The 25527-nt window shown below is 45.9% G+C and overlaps 1 protein-coding gene across 5 annotated transcripts in view; it reads left to right on the top strand.

Annotated features, from left to right (window-relative positions):
• The window catches only part of ASAP1 (ArfGAP with SH3 domain, ankyrin repeat and PH domain 1), a 403505-nt gene that overhangs the window by 45130 nt on the left and 332848 nt on the right, over positions 1-25527 (top strand). The gene's annotated exons all lie outside the window — the stretch shown is intronic.

The following is a 25527-nucleotide window of genomic DNA, read 5'->3' as shown; positions in this document are numbered from 1 at the left end:
GTTTGAGGTCAGGAGTTCAAGACCAGCCTGACCAACACGGTGAAACCTTGTCTCTACTAAAATACAAAAATTAGCTGGACGTGGTGACAGGTGCCTGTAATCTCAGTTACTTGGGAGTCTGGGGCAGGAGAATCGCTTGAACTCAGGAGGTGGAGGTTGCAGTGAGTCCAGATTGTGCCGCTGCACTGCAGCCTGGGCAACAAGAGTGAGACTCCCTCTCAAAAATTAAAATTAAAAATAAATAAAATAAAATTTCATGTACTCTACCCAACAGTCCTGCCAAGTAAGAATTTCTACATTCATTTTACAGATAAAGAACTTGCCCAGCTAGATAGAAGTCAATTTTCCCTGACTGTAAGACCCTTGCCTTTTTTTTCTATGCCGTGTTACCTCTTGGGAGAGGTAGAGGTATGATTTATTCCATTTTGCAGCTGGGAATCCTGAGGCCTGATGTAGGGACACCTGATGAAGAGTCCAAGGAGCCTGGCCTTAGTAGATGGAGGTCTGTGTTAGAGGATGATAAAACATGACACTGGACAGGAAGAACCATGAAAAGCTAGGCAGGGAAATCTTACAGAGTCTGAGAAGCATAAAATTCGCAGGGTGACTGGCACAGGGGTGACCTGTTGGGGCCAGGGTTTCTAAGAATTCCATGTGGTGGCAAGTGTGTGGATGCTAGAAGGGGTGGTTGAATCCTGGCCCTGGCACCCACTTGCTGTGTGGTCTCCCACAAGTCACTGACTTTCTCTGTTTTTTTCTGTTTTCTTATCTATGAAAAAGGGGTAATATTTATGTTTCAGATTTTTTTGTGTGTGTAGTTTAGGAAAAATATATGGTAAAGTGTCTTACGTAAAGTAGGCACAGAGGGCATTGTAATCACATCAATTTTTAGGGTGAAAATGGTTTTTAAAGGATGATAAGGTAAGCAAAAGTGTCCTAAATGGATGGACGAGGTGAGGGGCTGGAGGCAGAGAGGCTTTTGATGTGATCCAGACATGATACCGCCTTCCACGGTAAACGAAGCTTTACTTTTATTTTCAAAATTTGTGTATTATAGGATTACTGCTGGGGTTTGAATTCTGGATCCATGGTTTTGTAGTTACGTGACCTTTGTTTTCTTCTTTTTTTAAGTCAAGAGTTCAGCACAAAATGGCATTCGTTTTGCAGGTATCTTTTTAGGTGATATTAATTATAATTGCAATAACTCAGTACATTATTAGAATCAGTTTTTGCTGGCAATGACATAAAGTCTAAAAGAACATTGGCTTAGAGAAGTGTCTCTCTTACCTAAAAGTTCAGGTACAAGTAGTACAGATTTTCTACAGCAATCTATGGGAGACCTGGGCTTTTTCTCTCATTCATCTGTCATATGAGCCTCCATTCCCAAGGTCACCTCATGGCCCCATTTTAGTTGCTTCTGCTCTAGCCATCACATCTAACAGCAGGAAGAAAGAACGAGAAGGAGAAAGGCAGGTCCCATCCTCTAAGGATGTTTCCTGGAAGTTGTGCCTCCTGCTCCTACTTATATTCTATTGGCCAGAATTTAGCTCTCTGGCTAAATTTTGCAGCAGAGAAGGCTGGGAAGTGTAATCTTTATTCTGCAAGACTGTGTGCTTACCATATTGAGAATTGTTGCTATAGAAGAAGAGAACCAATCTTGGAGGACAAATCTTTCCTTGCCATGCTAATAGTTCTTGAAAGATTCTGCTGAGACAATAGGCTTGGCAGCCAGCCAGCTGGAGTTTGAATGCTGGATCCATGGTTTCATAGTTATGTGACCCCGGAAAAGCTACTTAACTCCTCTGTGCCTCAGCTTCTTCCTGTTCTCTCCTATTTTATACAGACTTATAAGGGTTGTTTTGAGTACTAGTTAAGGTAAAGCACTTGGAACAGTGCCTGGCGCGAGGTAAGTGCTGTGTAAGTTTCGCTATTATCATTACTCATATTGGTACCGGTATCTCTCTGCTGCTTCTACTACTGCCGCTTCTGCTGTGACTAGTGCTACTTTTGTTACCATTGTTACTATTCATACTTTCACTCTTACCATGACTGCTGCTTCTAGTGATACTCCTACTATGGCTTCTACCGTTACCTCTGCTGCTGCTAGTACTGCTGTGACTACTTCTGCTTCTCTTGTACTGCTGTTACTACTATACCGTTATTATTTTTAAATTGTATACTCATAGCATGGTAAGTGCTATTTTTCCCAATAGAAGATAAAAGTCAGAGGATAGTAACTTGTCAGATGCCATCCATGGTCTACCCTTGGGTGGGTAGGAGGTAGCGACTTCAAGGAAGCATAGGGCGGGTTTCTGCGATTCTGCTAATGTACTGTTTCCTCATCTGGGTGATGGTTCCTGATCTGGGTGATGGTTCATTAGTGTAAAAGTTCCTTGCATAACACACTTATGACAGAGACAGTTTTATGTATGTATCTTTATATTTCAATAAAAACATGTCATGTAGCTGGAAAGTGGTAGAGCATGAGTGAAACCTACACTTGCCTGATTCCAAAGCCTGTGCTCTTAGCTATAACACAAGGCTAGCACCTTTATTTCTATGATTGATTGATTGATTCATTCATCTAACTTGTATTGATAACTGCTTATTATTTATGTGCCAGGAACCTGGCAAGGATGACTGGGATACAAAGGTGCATGCCATAGACGATATTCTGCCCTCATGGGGCTTCCTCTCTAGAGGAAAAGGAAAGAGGTAAATACCATTCAGATTAGCAGCCACCAGGTTAGGTTCAGTGTGGGATGCCCTGGGGCCACAGGAGGGGCATGGAAGCTTACCCAGTCCCACAGCCTGCATCTGCTAAAATAACATAGATGTGTCTTTCCACCAACTCCCTTTGATGAGGGAAAAGTTCCCACATCAGTGAGTAAGCTGACCACAGGAGGGCTACATGAAGAAATACGAAGCAGTTCCCTCCATCCCTTGCTTAATCGGCACTAAGAAGGGGTCAGCTTTTCTGTTCTTGTTTTCACTGTCACAGTTGTGAACCTACCTGGTGTTCCACGAGGTAGACAAGTGCTCGCCCTTGTGAGTTCAGTAGAAGACAGGGGAATCGCAGGAGCAGAGACTTCACTTACCCAATCTGTATACAGGGACCTCTAATTTAAAATAAATATGTGGGTTGGGCATGGTGGCTCGTGCCTGAGATCCCAGCACTTTGGGAGGCCAAGGCGGGTGGATCACTTGAGGCCAGGAGTTTGAGACCAGCATGGCCAACATGGCGAAACCCTGTCTCTACTAAAAATATAAAAATTAGCCACGCCTGGTGGTGGGTGCCTGCAAGTCCCAGCTGCTTGGGAGGCTGAGGCAGGAGAATCACTTGAACCCCAGAGGCAGAGGTTTCAGTGAGTCAGGATTGTGCCACTGCACCACAGCCTGGGCAACAAAGCGGGATTCTGCCTCAACAACAACAGCGACAACAAAATTCTCATAAAATAAATATGTGAATGCAATGAATGAATAAAATCACAGTCCACAGCAATGCAGTTGTCATCCCTGGGAAAACTCAATTCCAAGGGAATAAAGAATAAGACCAGTTTCTTTTATTCACCCCAAATACCATCAGGGAGAAAGGAGCACAGCACATGGAAGTGGAATGGAATTCTGAATTCTGATCTAGCAGTAGAAATCAGCTGGCCTTATGTTCATGTTTTTCTCCATATGTAGAAACAGAGTGACCTAAACTTTAGACCCTCCTAAACCAAGCCCATGAGAAACCTCTGTGTCTCCCCCTCCCTCTTTTGCCTTTCTAAATGTCAAGCAGACGCCCTGTCATTATCATGCCGCCGGCTGTCAGCCCAAATTGAATTTCCCTGAGCCCAGCTGATGTCCCTTTTTGGCTGCAGGGCAGGGGTCAGGAACGCATGCTGCACATGGACAGGAAGCGTGTCCCTGGAGCGGAACGCAGAAGGCTGACCTCTCAACTCTGCATTTCTAACATAGTTGGAAGGGTTAGGAAGCCTTATGATTTCTGGATGTAAAAGAAAAAGAAATGTGTTTTAGAAAAACTGTATTGAAGTTCTGCTGCTAAAGCCCTTTCAAAATAATTGAGTCTATTTAAAATTCAACTGGCTATTTCACAGCATTGACTTTACCTCAATTAGACACATAAAGGAAGGAAGGTTCTGGCGAAACTGGGAGATGGGAAATGATGATCCTGGTGTTGTCTTCCTCCCACCCTTCGTTTTTCCCTTCCCGCCTTTAAAATGTGTTAAGCAGTGACTGTGTGCCAGGTCCTACACTAAATCCTGGAAAGTACACGAATAAGACTCATTGCAAAGCTTGAGCTTATCCTTCATTTGTTTTTAGAAAACGTATTCATTCTACAAATGTTTCCTGAGCACCTGATTTGCTCAAGTCTCTTAGTAGAGATAAAATACATGGTTCTTCCTCTTACTACATGTATACTTTTTAGAAAAAATCACTTTTCTGGTGACCTACTATGTGCTAGGGTCTGCACCAGCTGCCCGGATACCAAGGGAAACAAAAACATTTGCTTTGATGGAGCTAAATGACTACAAAATGTCCCATTAGTTTCCAAGGACTGCCGTGGCAAAGTACCACAAACTTGGTGGCTTAAAGCAACAGAAATAGGCCGGGCGCGGTGGCTCACGCCTGTAATCCCAGCACTTTTGGGAGGCCGAGGCGGGAGGATCACGAGGTCAAGAGATCGAGACCATCCTGGCCAACATGGTGATACCCCGTCTCTACTAAAAAAAAATACAAAAATTGACTGGGCGTGGTGGCGCACGCCTGTAGTCCCAGCTACTTGGGAGGCTGAGGCAGGAGAATTGCTTGAGTCAGGGAGGCAGAGGTTGCAGTGAGCCAAGATTGTGCCACTGCACTCTAACCTGGCGCCTGGCGGCAGAGCAAGACTCTGTCTCAAAAAAAAAAGCAACAGAAATGTGGCCAGGTGCGGTGGCTCACACCTGTCATCCTAGCACTTTGGGAGGCTGAGGTGGATGGATCACCTGAGGTGGGGAGTTTGAGATCGGCCTGGCTAACATGCTGAAACCTCATCTCTACTAAAAATACAAAATTAGCTGGGTGTGGTGGTGGGCACCTGTAATCCCAGCTACTCGGGAGGCTGAAGCAGGAGACTCGCTTGAACCCTGGAAGCAGAGGGGTTGCAGTGAGCTGGGATTGCGCCACTGCACTCCAGCCTGGGTGACAGTGAAACTCTGTCTCAAAAACAAAAAAAAAAAAAAAAAAAAGAAAAACCAAATATATTGTCTCACAGTTTGGAGGCCAGAAGTTCAAGATGAAGGTTTTGGCAGAGTCGTGCTCCCTCTGGAACCTGTAGGGGAGAATCCTTCCTTGCCCTTCCTGGCTTCTGGTGTCCAGCAGTCCTTAATGTTCCTTGGCTTGCAGCCTCTTCACTCCAGTTCCTGCCTGTGTTGTCCTGTGGCATTCTGCCTATGTGCCTCTCTTCTCTCTTATAAGGACAGCAGTCATACTGGATTGCAGGACTGCCCTTCTCCCATGTGACCTCATCTTAATCACCACCTTAATGATATCTGCAAAGACCCCATTTCCAAATAAGTCCACATGCCTGGATAAGGGGGTGGCTAAGAGCTCTACTTTTTGCAAGAGGACACAATTCAACCCATTCCAAACATACATAACGATAGAGAGTGCCCACAGTGCCTGGTGCCTGGTGCCTGGTGGGCCCTGAGGATGTGTTATTGCCTTCCTTTCTTTCCACTTTACCTCTGCATCTAAAGGGTGAGCACCTTGAGGGCAGGAACTCTGTTACCCTGAGTGCTTCCAGATTTCTTGCCAGGGAAGTGAGATGGATGTTTTCCTTGTGCTTTGGCAGGGACATTCTTATGTGGTCCCTGGTTGATGGGAAAGGCTCTTTCTTGCTACGGTCATTAGTTTTTGTTTCTTATGCTGATGGTTAATGAGGGAGTCATGGGGAAAGAATACCTTGATTGGAAAGCTAGGCATGGTAGTTAAAATGGTAAGCCAGGTTTCTCTCCTGGTTCTGCTGTTTGCTAGTCATGTGAGCTTGGGTATATTTCCTACTCTCACTGACTCCAGGCATCTCATCTGTACCCCATAGGAGTCTTTTTATTTGTTTGTTTTGAGATGGAGTCTCGCTCTGTTACCCAGGCTGGAGCGCAGTGGTGAGATCTTGGCTCACTGCAGTCTCCACCTCCCAGGTTCCAGCGATTCTCATGCCTCAGCCTCCCGAGTAGCAGGGACTACAGGTGTGCACCACCATGCGTGTCTAATTTTTGTATTTTTAGTAACAATAGGGTTTCACCATGTTGGTCAGGCTGGCCTCAAACTCCTGACCTCAAGTGATCCTCCTGCCTTGGACTCCCAAAGTGCTGGGATTACAGGTATGAGCCACAGTGTTTGGCCTTCCCAGGAGTCTTTGTGAGGGCCAGGTGGGATCAAATGTTGGAAAGAGTGTCAGGCCCACAGTAAATGTTTGGTGCTTGTTTGGGGGAGTATTCCAAGACATTTAGCACCTTCCAGGGAGAAGGGCTTGCCTGGCCCATTCAGCACATTCCCCTCAATGAAGACTCTTGGTCACCGATTAGCACCGTTGACCATTAGAACATTTCCTCGTGATTTTCCTGAGGAAAGTTTTTTAGGAGTATGGAAAATAGCGGTTGCACAAAGATGTCCATTAGAGCGTCATTTAAAATGATTACAAACAATGATTGTTCCAAACAAGATACATGATCCTTACAAACAAGATAAAGTCTTGCTGTACAATGAGCAGTCGGTTAACAAATTAGGAGTAGAAGGATGAAAAACAAATTAGGGTAAAATAATGCAGCCATTAAAAAGAAGATAGGTTATGAGAATGCTCATGATATAACTGTCATGTTAAAAAAAAGAAGTTTATTTTTGAGGAAATGACTTAATTTCTCTGTGCCTCGGTGCCATGGTTTGGATATTTGACCCTTCTAATCCTCCTGTTGAAATGTGATCCCCACTGTTGAAGGTGGGGCCTGATGGGAGGTGTTTGGGTGATGGAGGCAGAGCCTTCATGAATGGGTTCTCACTCTGTAAGTTCCCATGACAGCTGTGTGTTTAAAAGATCCTAGCACCTCCTCCGCCTCCTTTTCTCACCATCTGATCTCTGCACATACTGGCTCCCCTTCCCCTTCTGCCACGGGTGGAAGCAAACTGAGGCCCTCACCGGAAGCAGATGTTGGCACCATGCTTCTTGTACAACCTGCAGAACCATAAGCCAAATAAACCTCTTTTCTTTATAAATTACCCAGCCTCAGTTTTTCTAGTAGAGCAGGACAAATGGACTGAGACACTTAGCTTCCTTATCTATAAAATGGAGATGATAACAGATATGTATGATATCCTCATACATAGGATTGTTTTGATAATTAAGTTGGATAATACATCTAAAGCACATGAACTTGGTGGCACATATGAGGTGCTCACCAAATGCTAATTGTCATTGTTAGTTATTCATCATATGGTCTAAACCATGTGTAAAATATTCATAGAAAAAGAGTAGAATAAGTAACACAGATGAATACACACACCCCGTTTCCCTATTAGATATCTTATTCAAAGGAACTTTCTTCTGTCAGCAAACATTGCACAGCTTCTCTGTATCAAGCACTCTGACAGCCTGAAAGGCAGCAGGTATCCCTTTAGGAGTGTGTATGAGAATCCCTTTTGGAGGCCTTTTAAAAAACACAGATGCTTAGAGATGTCGATTCAATAGCTGTGTGGTGATTCCCAGACATCTGCAGTCTTAAAAAATATTCCACAAATGATTTTGACTCTCAAGGTTGATATATAAGTTACAGTCCTTCCCCTCAAGAAGTTTGCAAACCAGATGAGAAGATGGGACAAGCAGTGGCATGAGGCAGAATGTAAGTGCTATAGATTGGGGGCTCCCGGCTCTGGCTCCCCCCGCACAACTTTGCAAAAATGAAGATGGTTTTTCTTGTACATCTAGATGTGGAATCAGACGCCCAGGGTGAAGCGTTTCCGGGGGTTCTGGTGATCACCCTGGTAGGGGACCATGGGTGAGGACTGTGTGTGCTTCCTGTTTGAGAGAATCCAGGGGGTCCCTCTGGCCTTGGATTGTCACAGGAGCTCCTTCTAAAGAGGCATAATGTGCTGTCTAAGAATACATTATTACACCTACTATACTGGACTGAAATTGCCTGTTAGATATTCATTTCCACTGACATACCCTGAGTGTCTTGACGGCAGGAAGCGTGCATGCTTTGGTCAGCCTTGTGATGCTGCCTCCGTGTCTCATCTTGGCATTGACCTCTCCTGGCCCCCACTACCTGCCTAGGTGCAGCAGGCTAGATTCAGAACCAAAGTTTTTCCAAAGCCATTTTCTCAAAACCATGAGAATTGATATATTTTCTCTGGCTGGTGGTAGTGACTGCTTTTTAAAAATCTTTATATATTTTAATTTTGGTGAAGTACGCATAACATAAAAATTACTATCGTCAACTATTTTTAAGAGCAATGGCATTAAGTATGTTGACATTGTTGTGCGACCATTGCCGCCAAATCCATCTCCAGAATTATTTTCATCTTGCAAAACTGAAATTCTGTACCCATCAAATTACAACTCCTCCTCTCTCCCCTCCCCTCGCATTCCTGGAAACCACCATTCTACCTTCTGTCTGTATGAATTTGACTACTCTAGGTATCTTATATAAGTGGACTCACACAGTATTTGTCTTTTTGTTACTGCCCTACTTAACTTAGTATAATGTCCTCAAGGTTCATCCCTGTTATAGCATCTATCAGAATTTCCTTCATTTTTAAGGCTGAATAACATTCCATTGTATGTACCTATCACATGTCGTTTATCCATTCATCTGTGGATGAATACGTGGGTGCTTCTACCTTTTGTTTCTTATGAATAATGCTTCTATGAATATGGGTATACAAATATCTCCAGATCCTGCTTTCAGTTGGTTGGGGGGGATAAATACCCAGAAGTGGAATCGCCAGATCATATGGTAATTCTACATTTACATTTTTGAGGAACTGCCAGCCTCTTTTTCATAGAGGCTGCATCAATGTCCTGTACCTTCCCACCAATAGTGCACAAGAATTCCCATTTCTCTGTATCATCACCAACACCTGTTATTTTCTGTTTTTATGATAGTAGCCATTTTAGTAGGTATGAATGCTTTTAACTGGTGAATGCCTTTAGCGAGGACATTCCATTTTCAGCTTTGTATTTCACTTAGATTGTGTGGCCCAATTAAACAATCTCCAAGCATTTATTTAAGCCCTATGCACTGAGAATGCAGACCTAAATAATACATGCATGGTACCTGCCTTCAAGGCACTCAGAGTATGTCAGTGGAAATAGATATCTAACAGGTAATTTCAGTCTAGTATGGTTAATGTCATCATGTATTCTTAGATAGCATATTATGCCTTAAATACAGTTGAACATTCCAGGAAATCTTGACTGAGTTTGGTGCCTTAGTGTAAAACACATGAGTACATCATTCAGGTAATCTGAGATTCCTAGAATGTTTAGGCTGGAAGGGACTTTTGGTACTTTCCAATAGAACTTTCTGTGAAATGGAAATGTTCTGTGTCTGCCACATGTGGCTTTTGAGCACTTAAAATGTGCCTAGGGTTGGGTTTGGTGGCTCATGCCTGTAATCCTAACACTTTTGGAGGCTGAGGTGGGCAGATCAGGAGGTCAGGAGTTTGAGACCAGCCTGACCAACATGATGAAACACTGCCTCTAATAAAAATACAAAAATTAGCTGGGCATAGTGGCATGCACCTGTAATCCTAGCTACTCAGGAGGCTGAGGCAGGAGAATCGCTTGAACCCAGGAGGTGGAGGGTGCAGTGAGCTGAAATTGTGCCACTGCACTCCAGCCTGGGTGACATAGTGAGATTCTGTCTCAAAAATAGATAAATAAATAAATAAACAAACAAACAAGTCTAGTGCAACTGAGAAACAGAAATTATAAAGTTCATGTAATTTTAGTGAATTTATGTTTAAGTTGAAGTTAGCTATAAGTAGTGGCTACTGTGTGAGACAGCGAGGTAATAGTGAGCATTCTTAGCTGATTCTCATGCTTGAATATGCATGTGAGTTACCTGGGGAGCTGTTAAAAAGCAGATTCTCTCACTTGAAACTGGGAGGCGGAGGTTGCAGTGAGCCGAGATGGCACCACTACACTCTAGCCTGGGCAACAAGGCGAGACTCTGTCTCAAAAAAAAAAAAAAAAACAACAGATTCTCAGGCCCTTCCTTTAGTGTTTCTAATTCCTTAAGTTGTAGTAGGGTCAAGGACCTGTATTTTAACAACTACCGCAGGTGATTCTTATGTGGTTGCAGTTTGAGAAATGCCAAATATTGTGGTTTTCAAGCTTTTGCACCCTCAGAATATTTTCTTCAAATGGAAGCTTAAAGCCTGGGCAACATAATGGGACCGCATCTCTACAAAAAAAAAAAAAAAAACGCTAAAAATATTAGCTGGGTATGGTGGTGTACACCTATAGTCCCAGCTAGTTGGGAGGCTGAGGTGGGAGAAGCGCTTAAACCCGGAAGGTTGAGGCTGCAGTGAGCTGCTATTGTGCCACTGCACTCCAGCCTAAGCGATGGAAGGAGACCCTCTCAGGAAAAAAAAAAAGAGAGAGAAAATTAAAAAAAGAAAGCTAAAGAGAGCCCAGTGTATGGAACAGAGAGGAGAGTTGTCCCAGCTTGGGTAAGTCAGGCTCTACCAGAACTTTACACATATTAAGGGACCAAACTCTATCCCTCTCTGGGTAAGGAACTGAGGTTTCTTGGAGCATAATTTGTACAACTCAAACCTAGCACAAGCACATCGCTTTATTAATCTTAAAACCTGTGAAATGCAAAAGAAGATTTGGTTTTATAATACCTATAAACATGCCAGAACCAATTACAAACCACAGGTACCTCTGGAAATGCAAGTGGAAGCAGAAACACAGTTAGTGCATTAGTCAGCCATTTTTCCCCTTGCCCTGGACTTTAACCAACCATCTTGGCGTCACATGGTTGAACTGCAGAGTAGTGATTAAAAACACAGGCTGTCTGACCTGGACGTGAATTCAGTTTCTAGCCTAGAGCTTCCTGGCTGGTCCTAGGCAAGTTTCCTCATCTGCAAAATGGGTATAACGGTAACTTCTACCGGAGACAATACATGTAAAACCCAGCACTTGGCACTAAGTATTCATTATTGTAACAACAACAGTGACAACGATAATACTAATAGCTAATACTCACAGAGCATTTAACATGAGCCAGCCACTTTCTTCTAAGCACTTGCTGTTTATTAACTCATTCAGCCCTTACAACAACTTTGTGAGTAGATAGTATTGTTATTTCCTTTGTAAAGACAAGCTAAATCTCACAGAGGTCTGGACAATTATTTAAGGCCACATTGCTGGTTAATGGCAGAAGTGGAACTCTGTCGCAGGGAATCTGGCCCTGGAGCCTGCAGTTTTCACTTTTACTCCCTGTGCTATTATATTATCCCCAGGCTCTAAGGAAAGCCTGTTAAGGTGATCCTTCCACTCCCTCCCCCCAGCCCTAGCTCTAAATCTCAAAGCTTTGGAATTAATCTGTAAGTCAACTCAGCTTCCACGAAGCATCTGACCCAGTTGATCACTCCCTCCCTCTAAAAACACTGTTTTCTTTTGGCTTCCATGACACCAAGCCGGCTTGGATTTCTTCTTGTGACTCTACCGTCTCAATCTCTCAGTTGGGCACCCCTTGCTCCAACTTCCCTCCAAATATTTTTGAAGATGTCTGTATGCAAATTATACAGACATACAAATTGTATTATATGCTTTCAAATTATATCTCCAGCTGAATCTGTCCTCTGAGTTCCAGACTTGATGACACCTAATTAATATCCCCATTTGGAAGTCTAGCAGGTGTCTCAAACTTACTATGTCCAACATGGATTATTCTTCTCACTCCTCCTACAGGAGGTCATGCTGCACCCCTGGTTATAGCCACCACTGACCTCCAAGGCTTCTGCCTATTTTACTTAGAATGAAATTCAGATTTCTTACCGTGACCTATAAAGACTAGCATGATCTAGCCCCTGCCTACCTTTGTACCCTCCTCTGCCCCCACCCCATTGCTCCAAGAGGCTTCAGCACGCTGACCTTCTTTCTGTTCCTCACACTCAGCAAATGCGATCCTGTCTCAGGACTCTACTTCATGCTCTTCTCTGCCTGCAGGGCCTTGTCCCTGTACCTCCTGTTCCCCACTCCCTGGTCATCACATCCTGGAGCCTCAGCTTAAATGCAGTGTCCTCAGATGGATCCTCCTAGCCACTCTAGCCTTATTCGCTTTGATTGCTCCCTGTATGTTTTCTTCTGAGCACTTGTAACAATGTGGAATTGTTTGTTCTTTTGTGTATGTCTGCCATCCCCACCAGACTATAAGCTCCCAATGGTCAAGGTCAGGGACGGCTGCTTATCCGGTAAAGTTACACCAGTGCCGGGCCTAGAGCCTGGTACACAGATGTTTAATAAATATGTAGTATTGTTGAAATCAAATCAATTGCCACTGCTAAGTCAACCAGGAGTATAAAACACCAGTTCTAGGCTTGTTATTTGTAGAATCCTTTCACGGACTAGAGAGTTTTCATATATGTATACAAGCGGTTAAAACATTGGTTTGGACTTGGTTTGTTTTTTGTTGTTGTTTGTAAGATGGAGTCTCACTCTGTCACCTAGGCTGGAGTGCAGTGGTGTGATCTCGGCTCACTGCAACCTCCACCACCTGGGTTCAAGCAATTCTCCTGCCTCAGCCTCCTGAGTAGGTGGGATTGTAGGTGTGTGCCACCATGCTCCGCTAATTTTCGTATTTTGAGTAGGGATGAGGTTTTGCCATGTTAGCCAGCCTGGTCTCAAACTCCTGACCTCAAGTGATCTGCCCACCTTGGCCTCCCAAAGTATTAGGATTACAGACATGAGCCACCACACCCACCAGACCTGGGCTTTTTGATGGGTCTTGGTCTCCATTTTCACATTTCTTCTTCCTGGGTCATCCAGAGTGTTAGGAAAAACAGCAGCCTTGGATGCCCAATCCATATGCAAGTAGGTTTGATTTCAGTTTAAAATGGAAACTCTGAGCTAATGCATTTTACAGATTTGAGTAGAGAACAGTTTTCTCTGTTTTTAAGAAAATAAAGAACAAAATATGGGATAACTTTGTATGAGTTACCATAGTGCCACAAGCTCCTGAAAGGGGTTCTCTGCAAATATTTGGGGTTTGGTGCTTATAAACAACTACAAAGGTTTTCCTGAGAGTTGATAACCACGGCAACAAGGACATCACTCCATAGTGCAAACGTGCTTGCCAAGCTGAAGTGTGGAGTGACTGTTTTTGGCTGAGCCATGAACCTGAAAGTGAAGGTTTACAAAGTTACTGCAGACAGGTCATTAGCACGACTGGCTGCAGTGAGCTCCCTAAGTCATCATAGCTGCTGCCTTTTCATCAGCAGCGAGATAATTGACTGTTATACTCCCAAGCCACAGACCATGGCAGAGGTGAGTCCTCTAGTCTAGCTGTTTCTTCAGGGTGAGGTACAGTTGTCAGACGTTCCCAAACACTGTGAGTTTGGTAAGAGGAGACTGGAAAAGGAGTTTTCACCAGTAAAACATGGCGTAGCGATTATCTATCTACAGGGTGCAGAGCGCGCTCAGCTCTGTGTTGACAGGCATGTGGGCCGAGGCCACGATCTGAATTTTCTGTGCCCAGCTCTGTTCTCATCAGGACAGGGTGTGGAAGTGGGGGCAGACAGAGCTCCAAACTATGGAATTAGTGATGTAGGTAACACGTGGTCAGCACAGTTGCGGTTTTGAGTGATAGAAACCCAACTCAGGTTGCCTTAAGCAAGAAGGGAATGTACCGGCTCAGGTAAGAGGACTCCAGGGCTAAAACCTGGTCCCAGAAATGACTGGATTCTAGATTTGGTCTCTCCCCTTTTTCTGCATCACCACTGAATCTCTCACCCCCTTCCTCCCTAGTGCTTTTTCCTCCACAGGCTGTATTCTCAGGTTCTCCAGGTGTGGTTTCCAGAAGCTTCGGTCCTCCAGCCATTGGTTTAAAGACCCCACCTGATAGAGAGCTTTCCTTCCCAGAAGATTCCCGTTGGTCTAACTTGGGTTACGTGGCCAGCCCTGTAACAATCACTGTGGATATGGCCATGGACTATTCTGATCGGATAGGCCTATGTCACCTGAGAATTCCCGGACTTGAGGGAGAGGTTGAAGGTGAGAACCATAGGAACCAAAGGATGTGGGGGGGTCTCCTCAGTGGGAACTTGAAATGCGTTTGCCAGAAGGGGTACTGGGTGCTCGGGAAGCAAAACCACAATGGCCACTCCTATAACCAAGTAACTGGATGTAGGGAGAGCAAGTAGCTCAAATTCAAATCAGCTTCCTTAGAGGGATGTTCAAAAGCCTCTGTTCAGAGCATGACGTCAGCAATGTGGCCGAAGAGAAGCTCCTGACTCTCCCTCCACTCATGAGCACACCAAGTAAACATCCCTTCACCAGGCAGTTCCCTCCAAGAGTCAGGGATCACTTGAGAGACTCCTAAACATCCAGTAACTGAGAAAATATCCCCATGTAACGGATGGGAAAAGCGGAGGCTCCCTTGGGCATGCCCCCACCTCGGCCGCTGAGCTGAGGGGAAAGGAATCCCCAGCACCCAGCATCTCCCCATGGAGAGGAGGCTTTGAGCCTCACCAGGACCACCCTAACTCTAAGGTTCCCTACGGTTGGCTCTTAATTCACCAACTTGGGTGGAGGGAACTAGACACATGCAAGTCTCTGTCTGCTTTGGTTCTAATTTATTAATTTATTTATTTACTTATTTTTTAGTAGAGATGGGGTTTCGCCCTGTTGGCCAGGCTGACCTCAAGTGATCCGTCCGCCTTGGCCTCCCAAAGTGCGGGGATTACAGGCGTGAGCCACCACACCCTACCTGCTTTGGCTCTTTTTCTTTTTCTTTTTTTTTTTTTTTGAGACAGAGTTTCACTCTTATTGCCCAGGCTGCAGTGCAGTGGTGTGTTCTTAGTTTTCCACAACCTCCGCTTCCTGGGTTTAAGCGATTCTCCTGCCTTAGCCTCCCGAGTAGCTGGGGTTACAAGCATGTGCCACTGCCCCTGGCTACTTTTGTGTTTTCAGTAGAAACGGGGTTTGTCCATGTTGGTCAGGCTGGTCTCAAACTCCCGTGGTGGGTGATCCGCCCACCACGGTCTCCCAAAGTGCTGGGATTACAGGCTTGAGCTACCTTGCCTGGCCAGCCGCTTTGGGGCTTTTTTTTTTTTTGAGATGGAGTTTGGCTCTTGTTACCCAGGCTGGAGTGCAATGGCACGATCTTGGCTCACCACAACCTCCGCCTCCTGGATTCAAGCAATTCTCCTGCCTCAGCTTCCTGAGTAGCTGGGACTACAGGCACGTGCCACCGTGCCCAGCTAATTTTTGTATTTTTAGTAGAACAGGTTTCACCCTGTTGACCAGGATGGTCTTGATCTCTTGACCTCGTGATGCACCTGCCTTAGCTCCCAAAGTGCTGGGATTATAGATGTGAGCCACCCGCACACGGCCTTTTAAATGAGCCTCAAGTGCACCTCCACCAGCCAGCCACATGCCTGCTGCCTCTGGGATTGCCCCAGGCCAGATGCAGTAGGAGGAGCGATGTTTCCCACCCCCTTCTTGTAGCTCCTTGTTCAGGCTCATCCCCTTGGATCAAAGACAATATTTGGACCTCAAGCCCTGGCCTCCATAGAGCCTTACGCAGCTCCCCATAGTGTGTGTATGTACATGGGACACCGTCTCACTTTTATTCATGTTCTGTCTCTGCCTTTCTTACTAGATTATAACCTCCAGGAGAGTGGGGGTCATCTTGGCCTTTCTTACCACAGTGCACAGCTTTGAGGATGTAGTGAACCGTCAGTAAATGTGAACGAATGACAAGGCAATGGGGAGCCATTGAGGAATGTGAAGTGTGACAGGGTGTCTTACGATAGTAGAAGACACTATCAGTGGATCACTTGAGGTCAGGAGTTCAAGATCAGCTTGGGCAACATGGTGAAACCCCATCTCTGCAAAAATACAAAAATTAGCCGGGCCCGGTAATGGGTGCCTTTGTAATCCCAGCTACTAGGAAGGCCAATGAATGAGAATCATTTGAACCCCAGAGGTGGAGGTTGCAGTGAGCTGAGATTGCACCATTGCACTCCAGCCTGGGTGACAGAGTGAGACCCCCATGTGAAAAAAAGACACTATCCTCCCTGAAGTCCATGTCTTCTGACTCTCTATATCCCACCCCCCACCCCCCTCACCCCACTCCCCAGCCAGCAGTGGGATTCTCTGAATAAGAAGAGGGGGAGGGTGGGGCATATTAACACAGAATGGATGCTTATATGCAGACCAGGGTGTAAATTACATAGCAATGACAGCTTTGATGTTGCAGCTGAGAAGGTGTAATTGCCCCTTCCAGCAGATCTCTCTTAGGGTGGAAGGGAAAGTGGTTTGTGCTTTATTTTAATCAGAGAGGCCCTTTCCTGCTGGAGTGACCCTCTGAGGTCATTCCATCTCATCCCAGAGGGTCGTCTTATCCTTGGGTTGCCATAATCTCCTTTGGTTATGAAGAGGACCTGCAGCCATCCAAGGATGGGTTGTTGACTTGCCACCCCAGTCTCACATTTAATCTGACTTCCCCATGCAAGCGTTAGAATAAGAGTTTGGGTGAGTGTGACCTGCGTCACAAAGGGCAATCTTCATCACAAACCATAGGAATGGCAGATGGCCAGCTCTGGAGAGGAGCCAGGAGACCTGGGTCCTTCTTATGGCACCCAGACTGCTGAGGAGGGAGACAAGGGCAAGTCCTTTCACCTCTGTGGGAGAAATGGGCTGGTGCTATGCCATATCAGTTAAGCATCTTTTAGTGTCAAGTGGTAGAAAAGAAGGAGAAATCCAAGGCTAGTGCTGGCTTCAGGGCTCTTGTGGAACCGGGGATGCCACTGGTGTGGTCAGGCCTCTGTCTTTTGTTGCAATACTACATATATAAACATTAAGATAAACAAACACAAACATAATAAACAGTATTCCCCATCTAACGTCTCCCTGCTGTGTGACCTTGGACAAGCTACTAACCCCTGTGAGCCTCGTTTCCTCATCTGGGAATAATATGAGATCCCACGTGCCACTGCAGTGAAGATGAAAGGCAGTTCACGAGATTACTTAGCACTCTGTGCCTGGTGCATGGTGCATAGTAGGTCCTCTGCACTATGCCTGCTTCATAGTAGGTCCTCTGGGCTCTGCTGTCTTCTCTGATGGCCTCATTTTCAGGCAGGCTTTCTCCCCTTGTTGGTCCCTAGTGGTTCCGGGCTTACAGACTCCTGGCTTCTAGTCCACTGTAAAGAGTTTCATTTCTATAAAAGTTCTGGGATGTGGACATGAGCCCCATGCTCACTGGCTGCAGGCATATGCTAGCAGCCAGGAAGCACTCCTCTCGGGGACTGGAGGTTGGAGACCTTTTGAGGGAGATGTCTGAGAAGTGAGCAGTCTGCCTGCCTTGTTGGCAGGGAGGCTGGGCAAAAAGGGGATGGGGACCAGATTGAAGGTAAGATGTCATTTCCAGGCAGAAGATCGAATAAAGAGCCTTGTGAGCCTTGTTTTGAGAGAGGGGAAACCAGGAGAGAGGGAAGACCTTGAGTGTATATTAGCAACATGTGACATGCTCTTCTGTGCCTCTGTGCCTTTGCACATGCTGTTCTCTTTGCTGAACTTCCTCATCCACGCTGCACACTCCCATTCATCCCCTGTGACCCAGCTTCCTAATGAAGCTTTTTCTGGCTAAAGTAGCCACTATCCCTCCCCTCCCGCCCCATTTCCCTATCATTAGTTGCTTTTCCTTTTTTTTTTTTTTTTTTTTTTTTTTTTTTTTTTTAGACAATCATGCTTTGTTGCCCAGGTTGAAGTGCAGTGGCACGATCTTGGCTCGCTGCAGCCTCCACCTCCCAGGTTCAAGCGATTTTTTCTGCTTCAGCCTCCTGAATAGCTAGAATTACAGGTACACCACCATGTCCAGCTAATTTTTATATTTTTAATAGAGACAGAGTTTCACCGTGTTGGCCATCCTGGTCTCAAACTCCTGGCCTCAAGTGAGCCACCTGCCTCAGTTTCCCAAAGTGCTGGGATTGCTTTTCCATTTTTGAACAAGCCTCTGTCGGGTGATAGCACTGTGTGCTGGGGACACAAATGAGAATACATGATAGTGCCTGTGTCAGAATTAGTTTGATCCTTCCTCTCTGCTCTGTTTCTCCTTTATCAGAGCAGTTGTTATTTATCCAGCACACCTTTATTAAGCACCTTGTATTTTTCCAAGCATTGATCTAGAAGCTGGAGATTCAGCGGACAGTGGGAGAGACAATAAAATCAATAAATCATGTTAATGAACAGGTAATTTCTGATGGCATGTACCTTACAAAAATAAGCATGGGTAAAGGGAGAACAAGAGATGTGGCTTAGGGTGGGAGGAGAGTGGTCAGGAAGGAGGGACCCTGTGGAATAGGACCTGGAGGGTGACCAGGAAGAAGTGTGCGAAGGCCTGGGTGCAGGGCATTCTAGGTGAGGGGGAACAGCATGTGCAAAGGCCCTCAAGGGGGTGTGTTCCAGGAGTGACAAAAAGCAGGGCTGTGCTGAGAAGAGAGGACAAAGGTTTGGAAAGCAAGGTCAGGGAGGTGGACAGTGGCCTGGTTATATAAGGCCTTTAGACCAAGTAGTGGGAATACATTTTATTCTAAGTGCCTTGAAAAGAATCACTGTAGCGATTCTCGTCTGGCTTGGAGGAAGCATTCTCCAAGCTGGGCATCATTCTGCCATTTAGATGCACGGCAATTCTCCATTCTCTTTGATGCTCAAACTGCATCATCTAATACAGTAGCCACTGCATTGGTGGTCCTCCTGGGTTCCCTGCACCCCTCACACCCTTGGCTGCTGCTCCTGAGGGTTTCTTTGGCATGCTCAGCTGCATGCGGGGCAGGTCAGAAGTGCTGGGAGTTCACTCTCCAGGAGCAACCTTCAGCCAAGAAAGGAGCAGAGTTGGAGAATACACACTCATCATCCTCCTTCTTGGGTGCACAGCTCTGAGGTGTGTTCTCTAGCATCTCCTGAAGGTCACCTTCAGTGGTAACCTGCTCTGCGGTACACCCAGTGTTGGCTTCCTTTCTGTCCCTGTTGTACTTTTCCATTCATCTAGTTGGGATCACTTCCCAAATAAACTCCATGTACTCAGATCCTCCTCTCAAGCTGGGCTTCTGGGGGAACGGGAACACAACCTGAGACCTAGGGCACCCAACATGTAGGAGCTCAGTAGGAGGAGAGGGCTCGTCTCTCCAGCACTTACCTGGTGTAGGCTGGCTACCTGCTGTCAGGAGTAGGGAGTGGGGTGAGGTGGCAGGGGGATCCTGGCCAGTCTCCTGCAGCCTCTGGACCTTTGAGCCTGAGGACAAGGAGCAGGGACATGAGTGTCCCAGGCTCAGGTCATGGTCCTGGGCTGGTCCCAGGCTCACTGGTTGGTATGCCTCTAGCTGCCACACCTAGAGAGACAGTTGAATCAGCAGCTGAGTCAGTGAGGGCAGAGCCACTCTCCTGAGCACCGGCCTCTTGTGTCAGTATGGCAGTAGGGCCCGGGGAGGGTTTCACAGCAGGAATTGGGGCAGGCAGCGTCCAGCATCTGTGGTGAAGTAGAGTGTTTCCAGGTGCAATGTCTTCTTTCTGACACCACTTCTGACCCCAAATGTTTGGGGTTTTCTCCATACGAAGCAGTTCTGCAAATTTCCTACCTGGACTAGATGTTCAACAGTTGAATTTGATTCTGACCCTAACTATCTGGAGTTAGGGCAAACCCCACAGTTCTATGTGCTAGTCTCACTTCAGATGCTAGAGGCTGCGTGTGTCTGACCAACCAGCTATAAACCGAGAGGTTTCCATAATCTCCTTCTCAAGTCTGATGATTTGCTAGAACAACTCACAGAACTCAGGAAAATGCATTTACGGCCATACTACCCTGAACATGCTCAATCTCATCAGAACTTGGGAAAATACTTATTATTACCGATTTATTATAAAGGATACAACTCAGGGACAGCCCAATGGAAGCGATGCTGGGGCTGGGTATGGGGCTGGGGTGGTGGTACAGTCTCCATGCCCTCTCGGGATGTGCCACCTTCCCAGAACATAGCTCCTCAATCTCAGTCTCTGTGGTTTAGGGGTTTTTTGGAGGTTTTATGATATAGGAATGATTGATTAGCTCATTAGATCATTGACTATTGGTGACCGGTGAGTTGCCCGGATCATGGCATGTTGTATGTGTGCATGTTTATTGGAAGGAAGCAGGGAAGTGACAGATCTTGCTGTCTAGAACTGCTGCTGTGCATTTAACAGACATCTGCCAGGCACCTACTGTGTGCTCATGCGGTGCCCAAGGCAGATCCAACATTGCTGTCAGACTGAACCTTCTCAGCATCAAAACTGTTCGTGTCCATTTGCCCATTGCCAGCTTAGAAACTCTCCCTCACTTTTAAAGCAACAACCAAGTTCTTCAACATGACATCCAAGGTCTTCCTCGGTTGGCCACCCTGCCTACCCCCCTGGCCTCAGCTCCAGTCCCTCTCTGCATGTCTTCTTTGTTTCATTGCACTGAGTTATTTGCACCACTCCACCTCTATATGCATGTCAAGCCTCTGTGTACTTGCACCTGCTGTACTTGTGCCTGGACCATTATTTGCCAACATCTTCTAGTTAACCTCCTTCAGGAGGTAGCTCAGTGTCACCCCCTCTGTGCAGTCCTTCCTGATTTCCTCTTTACCATTACCTTGTCCCTTCTTCTGTGTCCCAGTACCTATTTCTCCTAGCACTTCTGTCATTCAACAGGTACATATTGGCCACTTCCTCTATTAAAGGAATTGCACTATAGGAATCCCTGCTAATCTTTGTCAGCATTGATGCACTCTCATTTAATCCTCATGGCCACCCTACTAAGTACACACTGCTACTAACTCCATATTTCAGAAGTGCAAACCGAGGATTAAAGAGGTTAGATTGAAGAGATAGTCAATAGTAGAGCAAGGATGGCAGTCAGATCCCAGAGCTCTTATGTCTCACTGGGAAACAGCATTATCTTTCACTGTTCTGCCTTATATTATAACTGGCCATTTACATGGCTGTCTCCCTGTATCAGTCAGGGTCCCAGGAGGAAACAGAAAGCACACTGGAAATAGGGCAATCCAAAGAGAGTTTAATGCAAGAGAAGCGTGGGCAATGGGCAGGAGAACCACAGAGGACAGTGGGGCACCCAGCTCCTCAGAGGTCTGAAGGGGTGAAGGAGAGGAGGCCTCTGGGAAGCAGGAGCCAGAGAGGCTGTGTGGAACATGCCCTGAGCCCGGAGGACTGGAGCCTGGAGAGTGGGGAACCCTCCCCGCCTCTGATGTTCTTCTGCCGGTTGCATTTTGCCACGTGCCTTTGCCTGAATCCACGTGGAAGCCGGAGGGCCAAGGGTCTCTGAGATGCGTCTGGAGCAGGTCAGCAGGACAGGGAGTGTACAGAGTGGGCCTGGCAGGCCACCTGCACACACTGACTGACCATAGGCTCCTTGAGAGCTGAGGCCTGGTATTGCTCCTGTTTACACCCCAGTACTCAGCACAGAGGCCAGCAGGCAGGAGGTGCTTGGTCAGTGAGTGTCGGATGAATCAACAATGAGGGACTGATGTTTAGTACAAAACACTCCTTCAGCACTGTCTGCTTGTTGATCACACATGGTCTCAGGAGTGATTTTTTTTTTAATTTTGGAGGAACAGGTGGTATTTGGTTACATGAGTAAGTTATTTTGTGGTGATTTGTGAGATTTTGGTACACCCATCACCCTGTGTGAGCAGTATACACTGAACCCAATTTGTAGTCTTTTATCCCTCACCCCCTTCCCATTCTTTCCCCCTGAATCCCCAAAGTTTGCTGTATCTTTCCTATGCCTTCACATCCTCATAACTTAGCTCTGACTTATGAGTGAGAACATACGATTCTTGTTTTCCATTCCTGGGCTCAGGAATTCTAAGTGATGTGTGTGTGTCTCTCTGTCTGTGCTATTTGTGAGGTTTGGCATGGGGAAGATGATGGCAAAATCCCTCTAACACTGAGACGATCTGATTCTTTTCTGTGGCTCTCAGAAAACTTTTCACACCTTTTGCCCCATTTCAACTTGGATATGAAAGTGGAGAGCAATACTTTTTTTTTTTTTTTCAAGGAAACAAGTGTAAATGCCATGCTGTTCTTGCACCAGCTGCATATAGCCACAATTACTGAGATAACTGGGCCTCATCCTTTAGCCTTTGCCTGAATTTCTGAGATAAAGGAAAGAAAAGCAGCCCGGATGTGGAGTCCACTATGTCCTAGGTTTGTGGACCCGGTAGGATGTGCTGGCATTCAGGGTGTAGCACCCAGCCCAGCCTTGTGGCCACGTCTCCACGCCTTGTGGTTAGGAGGCCCTGTTTGTGCTTCCAATTGGAAATTATCAGAATATCTCCCAACCAGAGACAGAGGGAGAGAAACAACCCGAATTACTGTAGTATGTGTATCTGGGAGCCTGCATTTCCTGGAAACTCTAATTCCAAATTGATTTTGTCTTTTTTGTTGTTGTTAATTTGCGTGTGGTGTGTCAATGTGTGCTTATGTCTCTGTAGAGGCAGGGGTAGAGGTAGGTCACCTCCCTGCCTTCTCCTCTGCCCCTGACAACATTAGATCACATGGAAATGTGTGTTTTCCTGTTTTGTTATTCATTTCTCAAGCACATCAGCAAAGGTACGGCTGTAGACAGCTGATGTAGAAAAACAGTCCTGGCTTTGGAATCATGCTTTTTAGTATTTATCCTCTCTGTGCCTCAATTTCCTTGTGTATAAAGGGGGGAACATCTTATGTCACTCACAGGATAGTGTAAGAATTAAAGGAGATTTTAAAAAACGAAGAGAGGTGAATGAAGGCAGAGGGGCAGTCATGGGAACTCCCTTCTTTGGCCTCCATTTCTTGCTGGTCAGACTTCACTTGCCTACACTTTCTTTCTTCCTTTCTTTCCTTCCCTCCCTCCCTCCCTCCCTCCCTCCCTCCCTCCCTTCCTTCCTTCCTTCCTTCCTCTTTCTTTTTCTTTCTTTTTTGAGACAGAGTCTTGTTCTGTCACCAGGCTGGAGTGCAGTGGTACAATCTCGGCTCACTGCAACCTCCACCTCCTGGGTTCAAGCGATTCTTCCGCCTCAGCCTCGCGAGTAGCTGGGACCACAGGCGTGTGCCACCATGCCCAGCTGATTTTTTTGTATTTTAACTAGAGACAGGGTTTCACTGTGTTGGCCAAGATGGTCTCGATCTCTTGATCTCGTGATCCACCCGCCTCGGCCTCCCAAAGTGCTGGGGTTACAGGCATGAGCCACTGCGCCCCGCCGTCTACACTTTCTATTACACATTTAAACACTTTCCAGTGAAACCAGAAGGAGGAGACCTCTTTTTTATTTTCTTTCTAAGAGTCCAGCTCAGACTGGAGTGCAGTGGCACAATCATAGCTCACTGTAACCTCGAACTCCTAGGCTCAGGCAGTCCTTCAGCCTCAGCCTCTCCAGTTGCTGGGATTACAGACATGAGCCACTGTGCCCAGCTCATTTTGCTTGCATTACTTTTTTTTTTTTTTCCTGTGCTGCTTCCCCACCTCTAACCATAGCCAGACCCCTTGGGCCTCTCTTCCCAGCAGTTCTCCAGGATCTCGCTCTCCATGACCCATTCCTGCAGTGACCAATAGAATATTAACCAGGGAGGGCGCATTATCCTCCTTAAGCCTGGAGGATCCAAGGGTTTAGAGCCCTGCAACTAAACACAAGTCAATAACCATAAACCATCCCTGACATTGGCCTAGGTTCTTTCCACCTGCTGATCCCCAAGTGCCCACCAGCCAGGGAAGGCAGCTGTCTAAGTAGCCCCAGGCCAAGAGCGGCAATATGGAGCAGTTAGGAAACGGGAGCCATTAAACGTGCAGGTGGGCGAGGTGAGCAGTGGATGATGAGTTCAGTTAGGCTAAGATTCCAAAGCTGACTTTGCTAAGAGGCGGTTCCCTGAAGGGGGCCCACAGATGATTCTTTTTTGCAGAATCTTCTTTCACATGTTACCTTGGAGGTAGTCTTGGATATCTTGTGGATGGGGGCTCTGTGAACAGCGACACCACTATCTTTAAGGGATAAATCATTACAGCTCTATTACCCTCTTCGTGTGAAAAGAAGCTGGTTGTACTGGGCTCCTGACCTTTTCCAGGGCTAGGAGGTTGGGCATCTCCTGTGGAAGCTGCGCATCTTTGTACAGGTCAGGATTCAGACTCGCTCGCTCAGCGCGACTTTAAACATCTGTGCTGCTTCCCCATCAGGAAGTGAGGATGACGCCAATTCGCTGAGCGGAGCAAAACCTGCACTTTATTAAAGTCTACAAGTATATAAGCTTGTAAAAAAGCAATTCTACAAAATAATAGAGCTGCCCTAGACCAAAGCTTGAGCCTAACTAAATGCCTTTTTGCATTCTGAAGAGGAGACCGCATTAACTGGGAACCTGATTCCAAAACTTTGTAGTTTTAGAAACAGGTAAATATGTATGCTGTTGGTAACAGGAGGATCTGGTTTTTAAACACTAGAATGCAGAACTTCTGCCCAGATCCAATCCATTCCAGATCCATGGGTAATCAATGTCTCTTTCGTTCGGCAGCCTTCGACTCTGGTGTGGTTGAAAGAGAAGCTAACTCAGAGTCAGAACTGGTTTCAAAAGCAGTTAGTAGCTACTTGGTGGTAGGCAGGCTTCTTAAACTCCATAAAATTATTCTGTTTTAACAGGGTTGTGTTGAGGATGAAATGAGATACATATCTGAAAGCACCAAGTCCCTTGCCCGCTATGTTATCAGTGCTAAATGTAATAATTTCCTTCCTATATTCATCTCTTTAGCTTCTGCATACTTATGGTCTGTTGATATTAGTCTGCCTCTCTTGTGAATATACATGTGTTGCAGTCAACCTTGGCAAAGGTGTGAAAGCTCAAGGGACAGGGGTACCATAGAGTTCCTGAATGCAGGACCATTTTCTGGCTAGAAGAGTTGGTTCCTTATTCAAATTAGAGGATGTGAAAGAGGGCTTGGGTCAGATCGTGTGTGTGTGTGTGTGTGTGTGTGTGTGTGAGAGAGAGAGAGAGAGAGAGAGAGAGAGTATGTCTGTATTTATACTTTATTCTTCAGAGAATAGGACAGCTTATGTTAAGAAATATACAAACCAATGGAAATATATATGCATAAAATTCAGGACCATAGATAGTCTGGAATATAAGGACCAGGGGAGGAAGTGTAGTTGTGTTTACCATAGGATCTCATAGAGTTGTTACTTTGAGAGTTCAGATTTTTTCCTGAGCATGTATTTGTGTATGTGTGTGTATAAATTATACATACAATACTTGAT

Source organism: Sapajus apella, unplaced genomic scaffold (assembly GCF_009761245.1).
Source record: "Sapajus apella isolate SASKATOON/1434 unplaced genomic scaffold, GSC_monkey_1.0 scaffold3, whole genome shotgun sequence".
Classification (NCBI taxonomy): domain Eukaryota; kingdom Metazoa; phylum Chordata; class Mammalia; order Primates; family Cebidae; genus Sapajus; species Sapajus apella.
The sequence above is the reverse complement of the archived record's forward strand: the minus strand, read 5'-3'. Positions and strand labels throughout refer to the sequence as shown.